Source organism: Carica papaya, chromosome 6, assembly GCF_054855325.1.
Source record: "Carica papaya isolate Zhongbai chromosome 6, ASM5485532v1, whole genome shotgun sequence".
Classification (NCBI taxonomy): domain Eukaryota; kingdom Viridiplantae; phylum Streptophyta; class Magnoliopsida; order Brassicales; family Caricaceae; genus Carica; species Carica papaya.
In genome coordinates this window covers 18,652,848-18,678,434 of record NC_142314.1, presented here as the reverse complement: position 1 = coordinate 18,678,434, position 25,587 = coordinate 18,652,848, and the positions used below count along the sequence as shown (strand labels likewise).

Sequence of the window (25,587 nt, the reverse complement as noted above, 5' to 3'; positions counted from 1 at the left end):
TGATCTCGACTCATGATTCAATTGCCATGTATTTCAGCTATTAAGCCTCAAAGTTTATGTTTTTATGTAATTGCAGCATAAAAAAGAAAGTCTGAATTTTCCACGGAAGCTGGCTCGAAATATTTGATCTTAGGTGCATTTTCCTCTGGAATATTATTTGTGTTGTGTTGTAGTTTTAGTTTTTTATGTTGTTGCCTATGATTGTTTGATGGTCTTTTATTTCTTATTGTTCTCATTCGTCTCTTCTTTTCTATTGTTGTTGTGTCGTTTCTTGATGACTTTTTGTTGGATCTTCTAAATATTCTAATCTCACTTGTGTAAATTAAGGTAATCACTAAAATTAATCCACAAATTCCTATTTATAATTCTAAACAAATCAATTTGTAAATCAATACCAATGTAAATTAAGAACAAATCACAAAAATAACAAGACACAAGATTTATATGGAAAACTCTTCAGTGTACAAGAAAAAAGTACGAGTCAAACTCCCCGTCAAATCCACTATCGCAGAAATCAAGTACACAATATTTTAGAGAAAATATATAAATTCTTCCCTAACCAAACTCAATTCCTCTTAAATGATTACATCAAAATTTTTTAAAAATTTTCTCTATCTCGATTTTTGTGCATGTGACCAAACAAGCCTTTCCTTTTCTACTTTCCTCGGTACCCGTGCACAAAGAGGAACCAAATTTGAACCTGTTTTGCTTTTTTTTTCTTCTCTAAAAATAAAGCCTTTCTTTGCTTTTTGATATACGTGCGTGAGAGTAAAAGAAGATCAATTTTTGATGTTGTTTTTTTTTTAATTTATGTGAGAGAGTGTGAGAGGAAAAAGTGAATGCCATTTTTTTTCCAATTTTTGCATATATATATACATACGTGGGAGAGATAAAATCGTTTCCCCCTAAATCTGGTAGCCTTTCCTCTTTTTTTCTTTCCTTTTTCTCTTTCTTTATTAATTTCCACATGGGCTACACAAAACCCAACAATCTCCCCCTCCAACCCATGGGAACAATCTCCCCCTTCAACCCATGGGGAGGTGTCCTCACATTCATTACTCAACTGTCGCTCAGTCCCACTATCTTGGTGCAAGACTGATACTTTTCACGAGTCACCACCTTAGTCAACATATCAACCGAATCAGTGTAAATTTCTTTTAAAAACTCATCTTTTGCTGTATTGCATTCATCAACTAAATTTTTCCTTTATAATTCTATATTTCTTAGAAATTCTCTAGCTCCCCCTCTTCAATAATTTTCATATACTTAAAACTAGATATCTGTTAGAAGAATAATGTGTTTTATTGACCTTCTAACTTGAGGTTTTTCTACTATCTAAGGTGTAAGGGGCCCCTGCTCAACATCATCTGGTGCATGCACATCATCAATTCCATATTCATCATGGAATTCTCCTTCATCTGTGTCATCTTTGATTGAAGGAGAAACTAGTGCAGGAAGTGGAATATCTTCACCTCTTGTAGTCTTATTTGATGTCTCAAAATCTAACAAGGTCTTGTGTTTATTGAAAATTACATCTGTGGACCTGATTACTTTCATCTTTATTGGATCTCATAATCTATACCCAAACTCTACATCTCCATAACCTAGAAGAATACACAAAATAGTCTTGTCATCAAGCTTATGTCTCTGCTCATTAGGTACATGCACAAATTCCTTACATCCATGTTCCTTCGAGTGAGAATAAGTGACATCCTTCTCATACCATACTCTTTGAGAAATCTCAAAATCTAAAGGAGCTGATGGAGATTGATTTGATTAAGCAGTAGGTAGTATAGAGTGCTTCACCCCAAAATAGCTTTGGTAGATTAGCCATTTTCAACATACATCTTACCTTCCCTAGGAGGTTATATTGTTCTTTCAGCAACACCATTATGATGAGGAGTACCTGGAACAGTCTTCTCATGTCTAATTTTATGTTGTACATAGTAATTCTCAAAATCTTTTGAAGTGTATTCACCATCATTGTCACTACGAAGACATTTTAAAGATATTCATTTTTCTCTTTCTACCATAACATGAAACTGTTTGAAATACTGTAGGACGTGATCTTTTCTTTTCAAAACAAACATCCAAACCTTTCATGAAGCATCATAATAAAAGTAACAAAATTTTTACTACCTTCTATGATTTTCACATCAATAAGACAATATACATCATAATAAATCAAATCAAGAACATTATTTTCTCTTTTAGATGAACTACTAAAAGAAATTCTATGTTGTTCACTATACAAACAATTATCACAAAAGTAAATTCATATGTTTGATAAAGTCTATAATTCTTTCTCACTCATATAAGCCAGACTCTTATGTCATCAGTTTGGGGAGTCATCATCTTTACCTGCATTCAGTGCACCTATAATTGGATTCACTTGAGTCTTATAGAATGTGTAACACAAACTACCCCTAAAAACCACAATTAACCTTTAGTGATTTTTCATTTTCTACCACCAAAGGAGTTGTAATAACCATCTAAATCAAATACATGAGTAGAAATCAGATTTAGACACAAATCTGGCACATGTTCCACATTTTTTCGAAGTCAACATGTAACAAACATTTATCTGCACACAAATATCACCAACACCTACAATATCTGTATAGCTAGTATTACCAATCTTCATTTTTTCAAAATTCCCTACTTTGTACATAGTATAAACATCTCTCTTGGGTGTAGCATGGTAGGATGCTGCATAATTAATAATCCACTCGTTACCAAAATCAGTGACATGATTATGAGCCTCAACAAATAAAAGTACAACTAGTTCTTCACTATCTCAACTACAGTTGCAGTGTTGTTCTGATCATTTATCATTTCTGATTTTCTCATTATTCTATTCCTTTTTTCAAATCCTCCAGGTTCTTTTCATATGCCCCTCTTTGTCACAATGATAACAATTAAATTTTCCTTTATTGTGTCCTTTAGGATCTCTGTTTTTACGTCTATCCTTGTTCTCCATGACAAGGACCTATGAGGTATTAATGCCCATATCTTTTCTTTTAATATCTTCATTATACAGACTATCTATGACTATAGATAAAGACAAAATACTGCTTGAAGCAGAATTACTAAGAGACACTACCAAGATCTTCCATTTTTTGGCAAGGAATGTAAGAGAAATAACGCCTGTAATTCATCATCTAAAGTTATTTTCATTGTATTCAACTCATTTACCAATTCATCATCTAAAGTTATTTTCATTGTATTCAACTCATTTACCAACTCTTGAAATTTACTCAAGTGTTTTGCAATTAATTGTCCATCTCTCAACTTTATATTGACAAACTTTCTAATGATAAAAGTTTTATTCTAAGCATTTTTCCTCTTATACATATTTTTCAATTTATTCTACAAAACCTGTGCATTCACTTCTTTCTTTATATAATGATACACACTATTATTCACTCACTGTCGGATAGTTCCTACAGTTTTTTATGCATTTTTTCCCAATTATCATCTAATTTTTCCATTGGCTTAGCAATTCTTAACTTAATAAGATCATATAAATCCTTATAATACAGAAGATCCTCTATCTCTAAATTTCAAAGTGAATACTTTGAGAAAGATAATTTTATCATTGTACTAGCGAATTCCTCCATCCTAATTCAAATATTTAATCTCATACCACAAATCAACCAAGAAACCAATCAACATTTCTCTGATACCACTTGTTAGGTCTTTCAAATATTCTAATCTTTCTTGTGTAATTAAGGCAATCACCAAAATTAATACATAAATTCCAATTTATAATTCTAAAGTAATCAATCAGTAAATCAATACAAATGCAAACAAAGAACTTATCAAAAAATTAATAAGACACAGGATTTATGCGAAAAATCCTCCGGTGTAGTGAAAAAAACTACAGGCCAAATTCCAAATCACATCCACTATCACAGAAGTCAAGTACACAATATTTTGAAGAAAATACATTACTTTTTCCCTAACCAAACTTAATTCATCTTGAATGATCACAACAAGAAATTAGAAAAAAATCCTATAAAAATTGATTAAAAATACCAAAGAAAATTACCAAACTTTGTCAATAATTTTCAATATCTAGATTTCTGTGCATTTAACCAAAAACAGAGAGGAACGAAATTTGAACCTTTTTGCTTTTCTCTTCCTTTTTCTTAAAAAAAAAGCCTTTCTCCCCTTCTCGGTCTGCGCGTGTGAGAGTGAAAGAGGACCAATTTTTTATGCTGTGTTTTTTTTTCGATTTCTGTGAGAGTGTGTGAGAGGAAAAACTGATGCCACCTTTTCTTTTCCAATTTTTGCATATATATATATATGTATATATACATACATGGGAGAGAGCAAACCGTTTCCCCACAAATATTGCAGTCTTTCCTTTTCTTTTCTCTTTCTTTATTAATTTCCATGGACTGGACAAAACCCAACATTATTGCCTCTAGTTTTTCTTTATGTTTCTGTTGGCCATTGTATGCTATGACTATTCTTTGTTTTATCTTCTATGTGACTTTCTCTTGGTATGTGCCATGGAAATGTATCTCCTTCGATCTATGTAATGTCTTTTAGCTGATCTTTAAGTTATTCCTTACCTTTAAAAAAAATATGAATCTACATCTCTACGTGATATGGTATATATACACATATACATGATATTATTGACACGTTATTTATATTTGAACTTATTTAAAATATAATAAAGTAATAAATTATTTATACTTAAATATAAAATAATATTAATTCATCAATATTTTTATTTATCTTGTTAGATATTTTATGTATTTAGTGCAAATTACACCATATATAATAAATGATTGTTTGTAACAGCCCCGGTAATTCATAATGGAAATTATATTATAAACATCAAATGCGGAAGCGAAAACAAAATTGATTAACATCCCTTACACTAAAACAAAAAACGTGCTCACAAAATATAAAAGATTAAACTACCTAAAGGGGAAACTTGAAAGTAAAAACTACGAATGTGACTATGGAGTCCTTAGGCGTCCCCTTCGTCGTCCTCCTGCGGAACTGGCTCGGGAACGATGTCCTCTTGATCTAAAATGATTAAATAAGGAATGAGCTACACTAGCCCAGTAAAGACATCATGATATCTCACCGTCACGGAGGTAAAGCTGGGTAGAAAACACAAAAGACCAATGGAGCATGATTTACGACAAATCCTTTTATTAATAATAAAACCTTTACCATCCACTTACCTCGGTGGAATTTATAAAACAATATACGAAAGCAATAACATTATCATAATCATGGAATCATATAAACTGTAAAACATAACACTTATCACGCCTTTTGTAATTCAATCATTATACAACATATCTTTTCCTTATTTACCAGCCTACTAGTATCCGTGGGGGTCCATAGGGGTCCCGTTACCCGTTAACCTTTAACATTCATCATCGGATTCCAAGGCCGTCCCCATACCCCGTCCGGTATGGGCGCCAAAACCATAAACCTCAATACCCCGTCCGGTATGAGGGTGAAACGGGCCGTCCCCATACCCCGTCCGGTATGGGCGCCAAAACACACAAGATCTCCATACCCCGTCAGGTATGGAAGACCACAATCCCGGTAGGGTTCCCTACAGACCCGGTCCGTCCACCATCTCCCAGGATATCTAGTCAGGCTGAATACATTATACAATTTCCATTCACATAATCTTTCATTCTCCTTTTCCCTCAGTCAGCATTATCAATCACATACAAACAAGCAAAACGATAATTTATGCCAAACAGACAACATATAGCACCAATATCCCGGTCATTCAATCCACAATCAATAAAACAGTAAAATATGCACACGAAACTATAAAATGAAAACATCGAACCTCATGCTGTATTCAAAACTGTAAAACAGGCCAAATAACAGTTAACCGACAAACACACTAGACTCGGGCTCCATTAGCGACCTTAAGCAATTTCACACATTCGTTGATTCATGAAATACCGTTTTATCATTTATTGGACTTTAAAACTGTGATAAGAAATAGGGTGAGGGGTCCTTACTCGTTTCGGGGTCCGAACACGGCTTCACAGTGCGCTTGCAGGCTGTCCCTAATTTTCCCTGAATTTCTCTCGGGGAACTGAAACCACTACTGGTACCTGCACGTGTTCCAAAAAAAATCCCAAATTAGGCCCAGGGCCCCTTTCGGCCCTAATTGCAACTCCGGCACGGCGGCTCCGCCTGCAATGGAGCTTACCGGCGGCGGCGCTCTCGGGTGCGGCGGCTCTCCGGCGAGGTTCGTGTTTTGGTGATTCGGCTCCGGTCAACCTGTAGAGAAAAGAGTGGTGATCACGGTGATATAAAAATTGCATCAAACGGAGGCCGGGAAGGGCCTCATCGGAGGCAAAAACCGAGAAGGGCGCGGTGGCGCCGCTGGGCTTCGCCGTGCATTCCAGCCGTTTGGCCGGGATTTTGGCTCCGATTTGGCCACAGGAGGAATCAGCGTGGAAAAACGAGTCGGAGGTACGAAATTTACCTCGATCGACGATTGGAAGTTCCTCCAGTGCGGCGGCGGGTGGCGGCGGCCGGCTTCTGGTTCGTCTTCTCTGGCGAGCGGCAGGCGGCTAGGGTTTGTGGTCTGGTGTGGGGGTTCTATTTATAACCCCTAGCCTTTTGATCTCAGCCGTCCATTTTGTTTTAATCTGGGTCGTCCGATCGCACGCTTGATCTGGGCCGTCCGATCGCGCCCACGCGGATCGCCAACATGGCCCTTTTGGAACGACGTGGTTTTGCCACGTGGCAGGTCCCGGTTGGCCGGGACTGCTGACCCGGCCTGCTGACGTGGCTGCCGACGTGGCTTTTTTTTTTTTTTTTTCCTTCTCGATCCGGGCGCTACAACTCTCCGCCCCATAAAGAAATTTGGTCCCCAAATTTGCCTCATTACTCTTGATCAAATAGATGGGGATATTGGGCCCTAAATTCTGATTCCAGTTCCCAAGTCGCCTCCCTGGGCGTGTGGTTCTGCCACATGACTTTTACAAATGATATTTTTCGGTTGCGGAGTATTCTGCTTTCTCGGTCCGTGATACTGACCGGTACTTCTTCATAAGACAAGTCCTCTCGGAGTGGAAGCGGTTCGTGAGCCAAGACATGAGAAGGGTCCGGATTGTACTTACGTAGCATAGATACATGAAACACATTATGAACCCAGGAGAGCTCAGGAGGCAGTGCAAGTCTGTAGGCAGTGGTACCAATCTTGTCTAAGATTTCAAAGGGTCCAATATATCTGGGGTTTAATTTTCCCCTCCTGCCGAACCTACTAATCCCCTTGAAGGGGGTGACTTTAAGAAACACCCGGTCGCCTTTCTCAAAGGCCAGGTCTCTTCTCCGGGTATCGGCATAACTCTTCTGCCTACTCTGAGCTGTCTGGATGTTCTTCTTGATCTTAACTATCTTGGACGTGGTTTCTTCTACCAAATCCGGGCCAAACAATCTTCTATCGCCCACTTCCTCCCAACAGATCGGTGACCTGCACGGACGCCCGTATAGCGCCTCGTATGGGGCCATGCCGATGCTTGCTTGGTAACTGTTGTTGTAAGCAAACTCTATCAGGGGTAGGTGGTCGTCCCAATGGCCCCCGGAGTCAAGGACACAAGCTCGGAGCATATCCTCCAGCGTACGAATTGTCCTCTCTGATTGTCCATCGGTTTGGGGGTGGAAAGTAGTACTAAGAGACAGCTTTGTTCCCATAGCTTGCTGGAAACTATTCCAAAACCAAGAAGTGAATCTGGGATCCATGTCGGATACCACTGTTACTGGAACTCCATGTAGTCTGACTACCTCCCGGATATACATTCTTGTCAACTTGTCCAAGGGATCAGTCATTCTGATGGCCAGGAAGTGGGAAGACTTAGTGAGTCGGTCAACAATTAACCATATAGCATCATGTCCCGATCGTGCCTTGGGTAGTCCCGATACGAAGTCCATGGTGATATGTTCCCACTTCCATTCTGGAATCGGTAAAGGCTGAAGTAACCCGCCCGGGTGTTGATGTTCTGCTTTGACCTGCTGACATACCAAGCACTTAGATACAAAGTCGGCTATATCTCTCTTCATCCCATTCCACCAGAACCGAGGTCGCATAGTTTGGTACATTTTCGTACTTCCTGGATGCATGGCGAAACTTGAACTATGGGACTCTGTCATGATGTCTCTTCTTAACTCACTGTTGTCTGGGACACACACTCTGTCCCTGAAACGAATCAATCCGTCGGCGGAGATCTAAAATTCTGAGCTCACTCCCTGTTCTGCACTCTTCTTGCGGGTTACTAGGGCGGGGTCGACTGACTGAGCTTCCTTTATTCTTTGGATTAACTCGGGTTGGACTGCTAGGTGGCCCAAACATGTGACTCTCTTCAGGTCTCGTAGGCGAACCTGCTGTGTAGCCCCAATGGACCTACATTCTGAAACCATCAGATGGGCTAGGGTACCTGCACTTTTCCTGCTGAGGGCATCGGCCACTACGTTGCCCTTACCTGGATGGTATAGGATGTCACAATCATAGTCCTTGAGGAGTTCCATCCACCTCCTCTGACGCATGTTGAGATCCTTCTGGGTGAAGATATGCTTCAAACTCTTATGATCGGTGTAGATCTGAAAAGTCTCTCCATACAAATAATGGCGCCAGGTTTTCAAGGCGTGTATGATGGCGGCAAGCTCCAAGTCATGGGTAGGATAGTTCTTCTCATGATTCTTTAGTTGTCTAGACCCATATGCTATAACCTTTCCATGCTGCATTAAGACACAACCCAGGCCCAGATAGGAGGCATCACTATAAACTGTGTACCCTCCTGATCCACTCGGTAGAGCCAGCACTGGTGCAGTAGTCAGTCGCTTCTTCAACTCTGAAAAACTCCTCTCGCAGTTCTCATTCCATTTAAACCTTGCATTCTTCTTTGTGAGTCGGGTTAGAGGAGCTGCTAGACTAGAGAACCCTTCGACAAACCGGCTGTAATAACCTGCCATCCCTAAGAAACTGCGAATTTCCTTAACTGTTGTCAGCCTTTCCCAACCAAGTACCGCTTCAACCTTTTCGGGGTTCACTGACACCCCTTCCTTCGATATAACATGTCCTAGGAAGGCGGTTTGTTCGAGCCAAAATCCACACTTGCTCAACTTCGCATACAACTTCTTTTCTCTGAGTACCTGTAGGACTTGGGCAAGATGATGAGCATGCTCTTCTCTACTTTTTAAGTAGACTAAGATATCATCGATGAACACGATGACAAATTGGTCCAAGAATTCTCTGAAGATTCTGTTCATTAGATCCATAAAGATGGCCGGGGCGTTGGTTAGCCCAAACGGCATAACCAGGAACTCATAGTGTCCGTACCTAGTTCGGAATGCCGTCTTGGGGATGTCTTCTGCTCTCACTTTTACCTGATGGTAACCTGATCGTAGATCTATTTTAGAAAAGACCTGTGCACCCTGCAACTGATCGAAAAGGTCATCAATCCGGGGAAGAGGGTACTTGTTCTTAATTGTTACCTTGTTTATCCTTCTATAATCAATGCACAGTCTCAACATTCCATCCCCTTTCTTTGCAAAAGTAACCCCGGCACCCCATGGGGAAATGCTGTGTCTAATGAAGCCCCTGTTTTGTAGCTCAGTGATTTGTTTCCTTAGCTCTTCCATCTCGATGTGGCTCATTCGGTAAGGAGCTACCGAGATGGGCTGGGTTCCTGGCTGTAAGTCTATGGTGAACTCGACCTCTCTGTCCCCTGGTAGACCGGGCAGTTCATCTGGAAATATGTCTGGAAAGTCTCGGACTACTGGAATCTCTTGGATACAAACTTCTTTCTTGGGTTTACCTAGTTAGAGAAAATACAATACTAAGGCATTGGGAATTAAGAAGAAAAGAATTTGCCATTAGGGGAAATCAGTACCGAATAATTTTATTAACTTGTAAATGACTCCTCGTTGGGAGGATTAAATACAATCTTTTTGTTAAAGCAGTCTATGGTGGCGTGATACGCCGCTAGCCAATCCATTCCTAGGATTACATCAAAATCCCCTGTGTCTAACCCTATCAGGTCTACCCTCAATTTTCTATCTGCTATCTCCACGGCACATGCTCTGTAGACAACCTCTCCTAGCAATTTCTCCCCCCCAGCGGTAGATACAAACAATAATGAATCAAGTCTATCAGGTGATACACGAATTTTAGAAGCAAGAACATGTGAAATAAAAGAATGTGATGCACCAGTATCAAACAAAATATGAGCAATGTGGCCAGAGATAGTATACATACCATGTACCACGTCCGGGTCTGCGTCGGCATCCTTCTGGGTAAGGTTGTAAACTCTGCCCTGGTTTGGAGGCCTCCCTTGATTCTGGTTCCTAGGGCACTCCCTCGCATAGTGCTGGGCACTGCCGCATATGCGACAGGTGTTGTTGAGGCGGTAGCAGGGTCGGTCCCCATGATCCCTGCCGCAGTACTGGCAGATCTTCCCACGTGCTGCCCCCATAGCCTGAGGAGGGGCCTGAATGGCAGGCCTGGGCCTCTTACTGGGTTGGACAGGCATGGTAGGCGCTGGCCTGTGGAGCAGGGCTGGGGGTCGGGAACTTCCCGCTAGCTGAGGGCGGGTGTCGAAGCTCTTTTCTATGATCTGCGCCTTTGCCAGGACTGCCGAATATGTCTCGAGCTCCATCACCAATAAGTGCTGTCTGATCGCCGGGCGGAGGCCCCACTGGAATTTCCTGGCCTTTCGGCCCTCATCCAACAATGTCTCTGGGGCATGTCGGCCCAGCTCCAGGAACTTGCAGGCATACTCCGACACTATCATATTACCCTGGACCAATTGAGCAAATTCCATTTCCTTTAAATGTTGGATGTGTTTAGGGAGATACTCCGCATGGAAGGCCGTTAGGAACTGCTCCCAAGTAACTGGTACAGGCAGGGTGGCCCGCTTGAGCTCCCACCAGCGTACTGCTTCCCCTACCAGCATGTAGGAGGCAATGGCAGCCCTCTGCTCAGGAACTACTCCCAAGGTCTCAAAAGCTCTCTCAGTCTCTGCCAGCTAGTATTGGGCCTCTTCGAACGAGGATCCCCCTGAAAAAGTAGAAGGGTTCAGTCTCCTGTACCTCTCTATGAAGCCGGGGTCGATCAAAGAGGGAGCGGGGTCCCGAGGTAGAGGGACTAGGGCCGGCTGAGGGTGGACTGGGGGACCCTGTGGTGGCGCCTGCTGATGTGGTGGGGGCACTGGAATGTGCTGTGGCGGCACCTGTTGGTACTGTGGCTGTGGTACCGGATCGTACCGCGGCTGTGGTGCCGGGTGGTATCGTGGAGGAACAGGCTCCTGCCGGGGTGGCTCGGGATCAGCCTGCTGTAGTGGGGGCTCGACCTGCGCTAGCGGAGGAGGTCCCGGTAACTCCCTTCTCTCCTCTTGCCTTCGCTGGGCAGCTGCGAGAGCCTCCACCATCTCGAATAGTCTATCTAAATCCTCCCGAATTGAATTATCTGGGGCCGCTCGGTTTAGTGGGGGCCTTCCTCTCCTCATTCCTGTGTACCTGCATTCACAAGGAATGATTGAGTAACAATATATCGGGGAGTATTTCTCTAAGGCACATTAGTGTAAGGGATGGGTCCGAGGAAATGCGGCTCTGATACCAACTGTAACAGCCCCGGTAATTCATAATGGAAATTATATTATAAACATCAAATGCGGAAGCGAAGACAAAATTGATTAACATCCCTTACACTAAAACCAAAAACGTGCTCACAAAATATAAAAGATTAAACTACCTAAAGGGGAAACTTGAAAGTAAAAACTACGAATGTGACTATGGAGTCCTTAGACGTCCCCTTCGTCGTCCTCCTGCGGAACCGGCTCGGGAACGATGTCCTCTTGATCTGAAATGATTAAATAAGGAATGAGCTACACTAGCCCAGTAAAGACATCACGATATCTCACCGTCACGGAGGTAAAGGTGGGTAGAAAACACAAAAGACCAATGGAGCATGATTTACGACAAATCTTTTTATTAATAATAAAACCTTTACCATCTACTTACCTCGGTGGAATTTATAAAACAATATACGAAAGCAATAACATTATCATAATCATGGAATCATATAAACTGTAAAACATAACACTTATCACGCCTTTTGTAATTCAATCATTATACAACATATCTTTTCCTTATTTACCAGCCTACTAGTATCTGTGGGGGTCCATAGGGGTCCCGCTACCCGTTAAACTTTAACATTCATCATCGGATTCCAGGGCCGTCCCCATACCCCGTCCGGTATGGGCGCCAAAACCATAAACCTCAATACCCCGTCCGGTATGAGGGTGAAACGGGCCGTCCCCATACCCCGTCCGGTATGGGCGCCAAAACACACAAGATCTCCATACCCCGTCCGGTATGGGAGACCACAATCCCGGTAGGGTTCCCTACGGACCCGGTCCGTCCACCATCTCCCAGGATATCTAGTCAGGCTGAACACATTATACAATTTCTATTCACATAATCTTTCATTCTCCTTTTCCCTCAGTCAGCATTATCAATCACATACAAACAAGCAAAACGATAATTTATGCCAAACAGACAACATATAGCACCAATATCCCGGTCATTCAATCCACAATCAATAAAACAGTAAAATATGCACACGAAACTATAAATTGAAAATATCGAACCTCATGCTGTATTCAAAACTGTAAAACAGGCCAAATAACAGTTAACCGACAAACACACTAGACTCGGGCTCCATTAGCGACCTTAAGCAATTTCACACATTCGTTGATTCATGAAATACCGTTTTATCATTTATTGGACTTTAAAACCGTGATAGGAAATAGGGTGAGGGGTCCTTACTCGTTTCGGGGTCCGAACACGGCTTCACAGTGCGCTTGCAGGCTGTCCCTAATTTTCCCTGAATTTTCCTCGGGGAACTGAAACACACTACTGGTACCTGCACGTGTTCCAAAAAAAATCCCAAATTAGGCCTAGGGCCCCTTTCGGCCCTAATCGCAACTCTGGCACGGCGGCGATTCAACTCGGGTTGGCTGTTTTCGGCCGTTTCCGGCCAAATTCGGCCACACTAGCATCGGTCCCTGCGAGAAAACAACCTTAGGGCCCTCGGGGGGCCAAAAAAATCACGAAAAAATGGAGCTTACCGGCGGCGGCGCTCTCGGGTGCGGCGGCTCTCCGGCGAGGTTCGTGTTTTGGTGATTCGGCTCCGGTCAACTTGTAGAGAAAAGAGTGGTGATCACGGTGATATAAAAATTGCATCAAACGGAGGCCGGGAAGGGCCTCATCGGAGGCAAAAACCGAGAAGGGCTCGGCGGCGCCGCTGGGCTTCGGCCGTGCATTCTGGTCGTTTGGCCAGGATTTTGGCTCCGATTTGGCTACAGGAGGAATCAGCGTGGAAAAACGAGTCGGGGGTACGAAATTTACCTCGATCGGCGGTCGGAAGTTCCTCCGGTGCGGCGGCGGGTGGCGGCGGCCGGCTTCTGGATCGTCTTCTCCGGCGAGCTGCAGGCGGCTAGGGTTTGTGGTCTGGTGTGGGGGTTCTATTTATAACCCCTTGCCTTTTGATCTCAGCCGTCCACTTTGTTTTAATCTGGGCCGTCCGATCGCACGCTTGATCTGGGCCGTCCGATCATGTCCACGCGGATCGCCAACGTGGCTCTTTTGGAACGACGTGGTTTTGCCACGTGGCAGGTCCCGGTTAGCCGGGACTGCTGACCCGGCCTGCTGACGTGGCTGCCGACGTGGCTTTTTTTTTTTTTTTTTTCCTTCTCGGTCCGGGCGCTACATTGTTGCTTATGAGTGTGCTTCAGTAATTATTTTACAGAGTATACTAAATTAATAATAATTTCACTATTATTGTAAAGGATAACTCCATAACTTCACATATGGCACTCATTTCTGCACTAGTCAAGTATGTAATCTCTACATTCTTTAAGAAAATGCATCCAATCCACTGATGTTTGTCCATTAGTACCTCAAACTAATTTTAAATGGTGTTTTAAGAATTATCTCTAGTGAGACACCAATTAAAATTTTTTTAAAATATAAAATTTCTTACACATAAAATCTCCATTCAAAAATATATATTTTAAAAATATTTTTTTACCAAATTATCGTTTTAAAAAATAGTGAAAATTTATTTTCCAAACAAAAGGATTCATAAATAAATAATAAAAAATTAAACTATCAATATTGAGTTACATAATTTACATAAATAGTAAGTAAAAAAAAAATTACTCTTGGCCTTTAATTTGTTTCTATGCTCTTATAGTCTTTCATAATTTATTTTAATTTTTTCAGTTACTGCAAACTTAAAAATTCATTTGACATCATTAATACAAAAGTAAGTTTATGTCATTCATCAAAATCAATTATCTTAATTGGATAGTTCCTCTCTTTTTTATGGATGACAAAACTTAATTTTTAAAACATATATATATATATATATCTATAACAGATAAAGGAGCATGAAAGATAAATTGAAAGATTCTTCCTTTACTATGTGCTACTTATTCTTTTAGTTTTAAAAAACAAGTAAAAAATATAAACTTATATCCCATAATCAATTAAATATCTCAAAAACTCATAAAAACTACTCACTGCCACTTTTCTTATTTAACCAAGAATATAATAATAGTTTTTTTAATGAAAGAAAATAAGATTCATTCAGTTTTTATTACGAATATTTTTTCTCAAAGATTTTTCTCTCCTAAAAAAAATCATTGCTACTATAGATTAATTCCTCCTTTTTTCTTCCCTTTAATAAAAAAGGTATATTAGATTAAAAAAGAATATTTTTCCTTTTTTTTTTCTAAAGGATAAATAAATAAGATAAAAAAAATAGAAAAAAAATTTCTTAACAAAAAGAGGTATTATCAAAATAATTACTATTCCTCAAAGATATTAGATAAGCTCAATAGATTGAAATATTAACAATTATAAAAAATATTTAATAAACATATCACATTAAAATATCGTCAATATATAAATATATTCAATAAATTTATGATATTAAAATTTCATTAATTTTCAATAATATCCAACAAGCATCTCACATGAATGTGTACATTTTATATGATATATAATGACTAAATATACTCATTTTTCTTTTTGCATAAAAAATATCAATTATCATTTAAAAAATATATTTCAATTTAGTTAATTTATTATTCACCGACCACTATTTATATCAAGAAAGATTAATCAATTAACACAAATATTTATATTCGTCCATTTCATTTATACATTATCTATAAACATATCATCTTTTAAATTCATAATTGTCAAGTACCAAATATTATTAGACATTCTTCCTGGTTGTCTATCACACATATTATCATAATTATTTTCGATCTGTATTATTAAAATATAATAATCAAGAATCTTTATAAGTAATTAATCATCCATATTTTTCAACTTTCTTGAATTTAAAAATGATAATCAAGTGTAAGAAATTTAACAAGAAAATACGTCAAAAATCTTTGAAAGGAATCAAAATTCATTATTCACCAACTCAAACAAGATTCTTAAAAAAAAGAATTAAAAAACTTAACAGCTTTTTATATGATCCATATTTAAAAATATCATTAGTTTTTCAAAAATGTCTTTTCAACTTCTATTTATTTAGTGCATCAGATGCGATATGAGTGATTAAAATGCCTTATGTCATTTGCGGAATCACACTTCTAACATATTATGTGATGTGGTTTAAATGATTACATTTCTTAACACATCACATGGTTTGACATGATAAGAGAATTTTCAACATTTAGCTTGATACAATTCAGAGGATCACATATCTTAATACATCATAAAATATTTCAATCCATAACCTAATGTGATTGAAAGATTTTTATGAATAATTTATTATCTACTTTTTCTCTTGTGAATCTTTTTATTATGGAGAATTTATTAAGACATTTAACCAAGTTCAGGGACTGCTTTAAACCATATAAGATTTTAATTAGTTATAGACATGACTAAAAAGACGTCGATAGAGATCAAGGTGGCACAAATCATCATAGGCCACATGGAAGCTAAAAGAAACATAAAAGCTACTGACCACATGAGGGATCATGGGTACATAAGCTTAAGAGTTCACAGCCACAAAGGAAATCATGGTTATGTTTGACATTCCGATGCCAAATAAGGGCACCAACGTCTGATAGAGCAGACATAATATAAATATTTACATTGCAGGAGAACTATACATCTCATACAATGTGTAACGGCTCCAGAATTTTAAAATGAAATGTGTGTATTAAAAAAGTCAAATGCGGAAGCAGAAAAAAAATTTGATTAACATCCCTTACACTAAAACCAAAAACGTGCTCAAAGTATAAAAGAACAAACTAACTAAAAGAGAAACTCGAAAATAAAAGCTATAAATATAACTACGGAGTCTTCAGGCATCCCCTTCGCCGTCTTCCTGCAGAACGGGCTCGAGAACAATGTCTTCCTGATCTGAAATTATTAAATAAGGAATGAGCTACACCAGCCCAGTAAAGACATCACACTATCTCACCGTCACGGAGGTAAAGGTGGGTAGAAAATACAAAAAGACCAATGGAGCATAATTTACAACAAATTTTTTTATCAATAATAAAATCCTTTACTATCCACTTACCTCGGTGAAATTTATAAAACAATATACGAAAGCAGTAACATTATCATTATCATGAAATCATATGAGCTGTATAACATAATACTTATCACACCTTTGCAATTTAATCATTACACAACACATTTTTCCTCATTTACCAGCCTACTAGTATCCATGGGGATCCATAGGGGTCCCACTACCCGTGAACCTTTAACACTTGTAATCAGATTCCAGGGCCGTCCCCATATCCCGTCCGGTATGGGTGCCAAAACTATAAACCTCAATACCCCGTCCGATATGAGGGTGAAACGGGCCGTCCTCATACCCCGTCCGGTATGAGCGCCAAAACACATAAGGTCTCCATACCCCGTCCGGTATGAGAGACCACAATCCCGGTAGGGTTCCCTACGGACCCGATCCGTCCACCATATCCCAGGATATCTAGTCAGGCTGATCACATTATACAATTATCAATTTACATAACCTTTCATTCCCCTTTTCCTCAGTCAGCATCATCAATTCACACACAAATAAGCAAACCAGTAATTTATGCCAAATAAGACAACATACAACATCGGGTTCTCAATCATTCAACCTATAATCAATAAAACAGTGATATATGCACACGAAACTACGAAATGAAAACATCAGACCCCATACTGCATTTAAAACTGTAAAATAGGTCAAACAACAGCTGACCAACAAACACACCAGACTCGGGCTCCATTAGCGACCTTAAACAATTTCACACATCTATTGATTCATGAAATGCCGTTTTATCATTTATTGAACTTTAATACCGTGATAGAAAAAAGAGTGAGGGGCCCTTACTTGTTTCGGGGTCCGAATACGGCTCTACAGTGCGCCTGCAGGCTGTCCCTAATTTTCCCTAAATTTTTTCCAGGAAACTGAAATACACTACTGGTACCTGCACGTGTCCCAAAAAATCTCAAATTAGACCCAGGGCCCCTTTCGGTCAATATCGCAATTCCGGCACGGCGGCTCCGCTGCTTGCGGCGGTGATTCGCCTCGGGTTGGCCGTTTTTGGCCGAATTCGGCCACACTTGCATCGGTCCCTGTGATAAAACAACCCTAGGGCCCTCGGGGGGCCAAAAAAATTACGAAAAACTGAAGCTTACCGGCGGCGGTGCTCTCGGGTGCGGCGGCTCTCCGGCGAGGTTCGTATTTTGGTGATTTGGCTCCGATCAACCTGTAGAGAAAAGAATGATGATCACGGTGATATAAAAATTGTATCAAACAGAGGCCGGGAAGGGCCTCATCGGAGGCAAAAACTGAGGAGGGGCGCGGCGGCGCCGCTGGGTTTCGGCCATGTTTTCCGGCCGTTTGGCTGGGATTTTGGCTCCAATTTGGCCACAGGGGAACTCAGCGTGGAAAAATGAGCCGGGGGTATGAAATTTACCTCGATCAAAGGTCGGAAAACTCCCCGGTGCGGCGGTGGGTGGCGGCGGCCGGCTCCTCCGGCGTCTGGTTCGTCTTCTCCGGCGAGGGCAGGCGGCTAGGGTTTTTGTGGTCAGGTGTGGGGGTTTTATTTATACCCTTTTGCTTTTTGATCACAGCTGTCCATTTTTATTAAATCTAGGCCGTCCGTGCGCGCGGGGATGCATCTGGGTCGTCCGATCGCGCGCACGCGGATCGCCCACGTGGCCCATTCCCGGGTCGACGTGGTCTTGCCACGCGGCAGGTCCTGGTTGGCCAGGGCTGCTAACTGGGCCACTGACGTGGCTGCTGACGTGGCACTGACGGCGCACAATTTTTTAAAATTGCATTTTGACCCCTGGTTTCCGATTTTCTTTTCAAAAATACCCCCAGAATCCTAATTTTCACCCCTTTTTTCCAAAATCAATTTCAATTAAATCCAAATAATATTTTTACCCAATTTTACAATTATTGTTATTTTTATTTTTTATTAAATTAAATTAAAATAAACTAAATAAAATAAAATAAATAAAAATAAAATTAATAATAATAATAAAAATAATTTAAAAATTATTGGGCGTTACACAAAGTTTACAAAAGATTTTATACTGAGGCCCAATAGACTATCTATATTTCAAAATGCAAAATAAGAGATAACCTAGTTACAGAAGACTAGCCTTAAGTCTAAAACAAAATACAGAATCTGTTACAAACTACTCTTCCCAAAAGGAATCTAAACAGAGTTCCCCAGTGTTTTCCTCTAAATATACATCTAAAGGAGGGGGTTGAATTTGGTTGAGTTTCAATACTCAGTAAGATAGATAGAAATAATCTAATATAGATACATTTCAAAACCTTCATTAATGCATACTTGAAAAATTAGAGTTCCCAATATAATTAACAGATCAAATGAAATGCCATAGTCAAATCCCATAACTAACATTCATATCTAACTCAAATGTTCATCTCATACAAATTATTAAAAGGACACTCAATATTGTACTCGATCGATTTACACAACTCACACACCTAAGACCAAACTCGTCTTTTGACATAGTTTTAATTACCAATTATTATCTTAATTTAAATTGCATAAATTACAAACCTGCGCATGTAGCCGCTTACACCTATTTCCAAATATGACAAATGGGATACCAACTAGTTATTGGTGGGTGCGCAAATGTTTATAAACATACAATCACAGATAATAAATACAAATATAATTCTCTCAAGTCTCTCCACGTCGCCATTATTCATGCTCTTTGGCCACAGAACATGAATATCAAATCGCCTAGAGTCCCTAAAGACAACTAAACTAAATGTCTCCTTAAGAAACCAAAACCAACACCCATAACATAGTAACTCCTGAACAAATAAGCAAATCAAATATCCCCAGAAGAAATAGGGTGAATCGAATTTAAATAAGACTTTGTTTATTTAATTTTTTTCTTTTATTTTATTTGGTTAAATTCTTGAACTTCATTATCTTTCCCTAAATTCATAAATTTTATTATAATTCTAAAAAATTAAAATGTTAATTCTTCTTAATATTTCAGTTTGTTTTATAACTTGTGAATTTCCTTATTTTTATATTTAAATTCTAATATTACTAAGAGAATTTAATTATTTATTAAGTGATTTAGTTTTTAATTGTCTATTTTAATTTAAACCAGTCATCCTTACTAATTGATCCATTTTTATCTCAAATAATTTCCATAATCCCAAATTTTACAAATGTCCTTTTTCTTTTAACTCACGTCGTGCCCCAGGCGCATTTCTGAACTGTTCTGGGTCTCCAGAAATGTCCCATACATGCCTGCAAGCTGCAGGACAGCACACGCCCAGTAGCAGCAGCACCTTGGTGCCACATGCTTGTGACAGAACCATTATGTTCAATTCCTTGAAAATTTTTTTCTGCTTTCTTTGTTTTCTTAGCATCAATCACCAAAACCCATTCACTCTATTCATTCATGCATAAAAAATATATTTTAATTTGTAAAAATCACATTTTATGACACAACACAAATTAGCTTAACACATGTAGCATCACCAAATTAATTCAAGCAGTTTAATCGTCAAATGTATCTAAAAATATTAAATCATACATCAACAAGATTTCTACCCATCTTATCCATTAAACGCATGAAAAAGAAGCTAAATCGCACAAAGCAGATGTTAGAAATTCAAGAATTCTTCTCTACAACTCACAGTAGCTATGCTTGCAGAGTAGAGTGATGATTTTGAGTTAGATTTTTAGATTAAAAGTTGTTTTACTTTTGGAAAATAAAATCTTAACACTCTTAATACATTATCTTAGTGATTGACTATGAATCTTTGAAAGGAAACACGAAACAAAAGTGGAATTGAACGAAGAACAGACGCTTACCTGAACAGAGGCATCGTTCAGATGCAGCAGCAACGGTTTTGGATCCTGGAGCTTGTTGCTACAATTTGAGAGCTAGATTTTTGTGTAGAAGTGACTGTACGACATTAAAGAGAGAAACAAAACAATTCAGAAGAAGAAGAAACAACTTACCTCAGCGAGAAGAATCCCCCCTCTGTTAGGCACACAGAATGTATACTCTGTTCTGGTGCGTCACTCTCTCTCTCTCTGCTGATTTTTGCTCTCAATCTCCCCTCTCACTCACTTATTAAACTGGAATTTTGGGTTTGAAGAAGTTGAAAACAAAGATGTGAAGAGAAGGAAGCCTGTATTGACACTTGGCCGGCCCTCATAACAACCCACCATCTGGCTCGGTTACGACCACAATTATGGTGTTCGTGGGTGTTTGGTTTATATTTATATTATACATATATAATTATATATATATATATACACACATCCACACATCTATATATTTATTCCTATGTTTATATATTTATACATATATATTTATTCATTTATGTACTTATACATATGTTATGTATATAGGTACATCTGTAAAAACTAAATGAATTTATACATATGTTAAATATTCATACCCACATCTATAAAAATTTAGTTTACTCCCCATATATAAATGTATATTTTATTTTATTATTCAATTCATATAAAATAATAATAATTTAAGAAATAGAATTATAGTTTCTTTCAAAATATCATTATTGAGGATATTTCTTTCATTAAAATTTTATAGATTCATTTTTTTTTTCACTTCCGAAAAAAATGTAATTAAATTTTTATTCTATTTTTAATTTTTCTTTATTTAAATTAAAAAATATGTTTATCAGTAAACAAATCATATGACTTAAAGATTTTATTAGATAAAGGTATACAGTAGCACACGACTGACTGTTATAGTATGTGAGTTTAAAAGGTCTCGACCATATTAAGGAAGAGCAAAACACAACTCAAGATAGAGCTCACGACCTCATAAGCTTAAGAGGTCATGGTTTAAGCCTCATGAATGATAAAGGTTAGCAAGGTCCTTTCAAAGGGAGATCCTTACAGCAAGGTCCAAATAAGTAGAAATCAAAATTGAATTCAAGTTGAGCAAAGTCCATATAGAGAAAAATCTAAGATGGATCCAGTTCATGGTGTAGATGGTTATATAGGTGGAGTGCAACTATGTCAAGTGGAGCAATGACAAGATCATTGGCCAAGAAAGTTAAGAAAGACTTTCAAGTGTGTTAAAGGATGGATCCATAAAGAAAGAAATCTTGGGCTAAACTTAGAAGGCCTTAAAGGTGAAGGTGCAAATGATGCAGAACTCAAAATCAACAATACAATCTAAAACCTAGCATATAACATCTACATGCATAAACTTAAACCCTTAAGTAAACCTTCCTTATTTAACCCACAATCAACAATGTAAAGACAAACTAAGGGTAACTGGAAATTAAGAAATTATTAATTAAAAACACACCACGAGCTTACCTCGATAAGTAGATCCAATTCCTAGCTCAACGAGATAGTGGAAGAACCTCCCTAAAGATCATTCATAATCAGCGCACTAAAAGCAAAATAATTCTTGAGTTTTATTAATTTTAAAGAGATGTATAACAACATAATATTGAGGCTTTATATACGCATTCACCCAAACTAGTTTTATTTGAACTCAAAAAGTAAAATCCAAGAATAATTCTAATTACTACTCGATTTAGAAAACTATCAAAATAATAATTAAAAAGACATAAACAAAGTAGAATAAGAAATGTTCTCTCTTGACAAGTGGTGGTGATTTGGCCAAATTCTCTATGATTTTTTGGACTTGGATTTGGTCTTTAATATTTAATCAATTTTTGTTATAGAAGTTGAGTGGAACATGCTTTAAAAGCTTTAAAATTGAAGTAGAAAACAATTCCTCCTCCATGAGAAAATCAAGAAGAAAATCCAAGAGAAAATCTAGAAAAAAATTCAAGAGAAAATCTAAGAAAAAAATCCAATAGAAAATCTAGGATAAAATCTAGGACAAAAATCCAAGATAAGATTTAAGAGAAAATTTAGAATTTTCTACCATGAGATGAATAAGAGTGTAATTGTGGTCATGACTTATAATAATAGGTTTCTTCTTCTCTTGTTGTGACAAGAACTCTAAATTGATAAAGAATATCTGTTTTGATGATGTAATCTCTTAGAACCTCACCTTATTTGGTAGGATAAGGATTCTTGAATTCTTATGAAATTTACTAGAAGTTGAAAGCTATTCATGGGGAGAGTTGTGTTCGATTGCGAAAGAATGAATACTCAAGTATAAAAAATCTTTACAACTCTTATTATTTATATGATTAATGTGCCTTAAAAGTGATGAGTGTCAAGTTATGACTCTCCTAACAAGAGTAGACGAATCCCTCATGTGAAATATTTGAGAGTCCATGATTGGAAGGACTTATTTAACGGTTATAATCATCTTTGTCATGGGATCTTAGTGTGAGTTGTCCCCCGGCTCTTTTCTCGCATCAACCCCCTTCTTCAAAATATTTTTTTCTCAAATTAGAACATTCTCATGTAATTATTTAACCAACTCTGCCTCTTGTGAGAAAGAAACAACACCACTAGAGAAAGAAGAGTTCAGGTTAAATAGAGTCTCTTTTCTTTCTTCCACTAAGGGGTCATTAGTTCTTTTTCTCTTGTGGCATTATTGTTTTATTCTCTTATGGTGTCACTTTTCCTTTCTTTGGGGGCTTTATTTTCCTTTTGATTGAATCCGCTTTTCTCTACGTCATCACAAGAATGACCCTCATCCTCTTAAATTAAGCTCTTGGCTCTTGATGAAGTAGGAGGGAAGAAAAAGACTAGTATGCATGAGATATCTCTTACCCATTAAAAGTCCATGCCCAAAACAGATTCTTCTTTTGAATTTCATAAATTATTCCATGCTAAGGAGAAAGCTACTTGTGGCTAAGAATAATAGTGCTAAAAGAAAACCAAAATGCATACAAAGAAAGAAACTCACAGGAAGAGTTCTAAAGGGGAAAGAATTCTTTCCTGCACAAGAATCCTCCCTGAGGGAGAATTCTCACTTATATTCCTTTTAGTGATCGAATTAAAGGCAAACTAGGATCCCTTTTTTAATAGAGTTTCAACTAAATTAATAAACTACATGCATAAGAATCCTACTTCAAAGAAGCAACAAGAATTCAAGGTGAATTCAACTAAAAGATTCAAGGTGAATTCAACCAAAAGATTTCTACCCAAATTCCCATCATTAATTTTCTTATGGATAATGTTGGATTATTTCTTATAACTTTTTTCCTTAGATTTTCTCATAGATTTTCTTTTGGTTTCTTTCCTAGATTTTTTCCTAAATTTTCTCTTAGATTTTCTCTTGGATTTTTTCTAGATTTTCTCCTAGATCTTCTCTTGGAATTTCTCTTTGATTTTCATAAGAAAGAAGAATTATTTTTTACTTCAATGTGGAAGCTTTATAAACATCTTCAAACTCAATTTCTACCACAAGAATTAATTAAATATTGAAGACTAAATCAAAGTAAAAAAAAAGCATGACGAATTCAGTCACAACACTCATTTATCTCAAGAGATGAGAGTTTTTGTTTTAATTAAGTTGCTTTATTTTAATTATTATTTTAATGCTTTCCTAGATTATGTTAAGTTAATAAATTTAATCAGAATTTTAGTTTTTAAGTTTTATTTAAATATGTAAGGTGAATGCCTATATAAATGCCACCACTCTTCAATTGTAGTAAATCCATCAATTTTGTCAAATTAATAAAATTAAAGTTTGTTTTAGCTTATATTATTGCGATTACTTTTTAAGAGGGTTTTTCAACATCTTGTTCAATGGAGGATTGATTTAACTTGTCAAGGTGATCCCTTGTGGCATCTTATCAATTCCTTGCTAATTGATTCATAACTTATCAACTTCATTCTTATGGTCTTTTTAATCAATTCGAACTATCCCAATTATCTTAATTCATAATTTCCTGTAAATTATTGGTTGGTAGGAAGGATTTGTTGAGTGTTTTAGGATTTTGATTACTCATATTATATGTAGGATTTTTTTATCACAGTAGTTGTTCTTGGGTTCTGCGTCAATTCTATAAAGTAGATGAAGTTTTACTATGCAAGAAGAGAAGAGTTAAAGAGCAACTTCTAACAAAAGATGGCTCATGAACATCAAAGTTCATTGATCTACAAGGATGGCTCAGGCACTTGAGCCAAATTTGAATGTATAAATAAGGCTTGTAGATTTGCATGGATGCCTTGTACACGTCAAATTTCTTGAGCCAAATCTTAAAAAATATCTTAGAGACTTCCTTGAGATCATAAATCTCTTTTTGTGAGAAGAAAATTGATACATTTCCTTCCATATTGTTGAGTATTTGAGAGAAACATTTGAGTAGTGAAACTAAACATCTCAAACAAGTATTTTACTTGTAAGAATAGGTGTAGAAAACTTCTTGGGAATTGAGTGTTAGAAAGAAACACTCGAGTCATAAAACTTTACACCAAAATAAATAAAAATTTATAATATGTAAATATAGATACCTTAAACTAATATTTGTACGTGACAAGGGAAGGTAATCATATGAAAAACAAATATTTAAAGAGATATTAAAGTGCCAATTACTTGACCTGAAGAGAGGACATAGGTGCACGTGGATGGTCGAATCTTTACAAAAATCAAGGTTTTTGAACTTGGCAATGAGGTTATCAAAGTGATAAGATCTAACATTCACTTCTGAAAACTTTACGATATTCATAAAGTTGAGACATGGAGCTACGAAATAAAGTAAATTGAAACAGCTTCATAAATTCTCAAGAATGTTCCCTTTATATGAAAAGAAAAAAAGATATAGGAAATCTAAGACAAACTCTTATGAGTTGTTTGTAACAATCAATAAGGAAATTTTTAATTTTAGAACTAGAAAACTTGATGTACTTCAAATTATGATAGTCCTCAAGTGATAAATATTCTATTGTACGATTATTACTAATAGCTTTTGAAAACATTTCAATCAGATATGTAAACTTTAGATAGGATAAGTTCTTTCAGATAAGGGAAGTTTATAACAACCCAAGTAGGAACCAAATTCGAAGATCTTGAAGGTGTTGCATCTCATGATTTATTAAGACTTATTGCATGGAGCTCAGAAAA

The 25,587-nt window shown here is 37.7% G+C and overlaps 1 long non-coding RNA gene across 3 annotated transcripts; it reads right to left on the bottom strand.

Annotated features, from left to right (window-relative positions):
• Window positions 1–16,097: 16,097 nt before the first annotated feature.
• On the bottom strand, window positions 16,098–20,787 carry LOC148253366 (uncharacterized). Of its 3 annotated transcripts, none has more exons than XR_015821815.1 (3): window positions 17,731–20,787; window positions 17,423–17,519; window positions 16,098–17,041 (listed from the first exon to the last, which is right to left on the bottom strand). It is a non-coding gene; the product is annotated as an uncharacterized LOC148253366 (long non-coding RNA). The 3 variants fall into 3 exon arrangements; XR_015821814.1 differs by having other exon boundaries at window positions 16,098–17,519; window positions 17,731–17,801; window positions 18,012–20,787; XR_015821813.1 differs by having other exon boundaries at window positions 16,098–17,801; window positions 18,012–20,787.
• Between the last annotated feature and the right edge of the window lie 4,800 nt (window positions 20,788–25,587).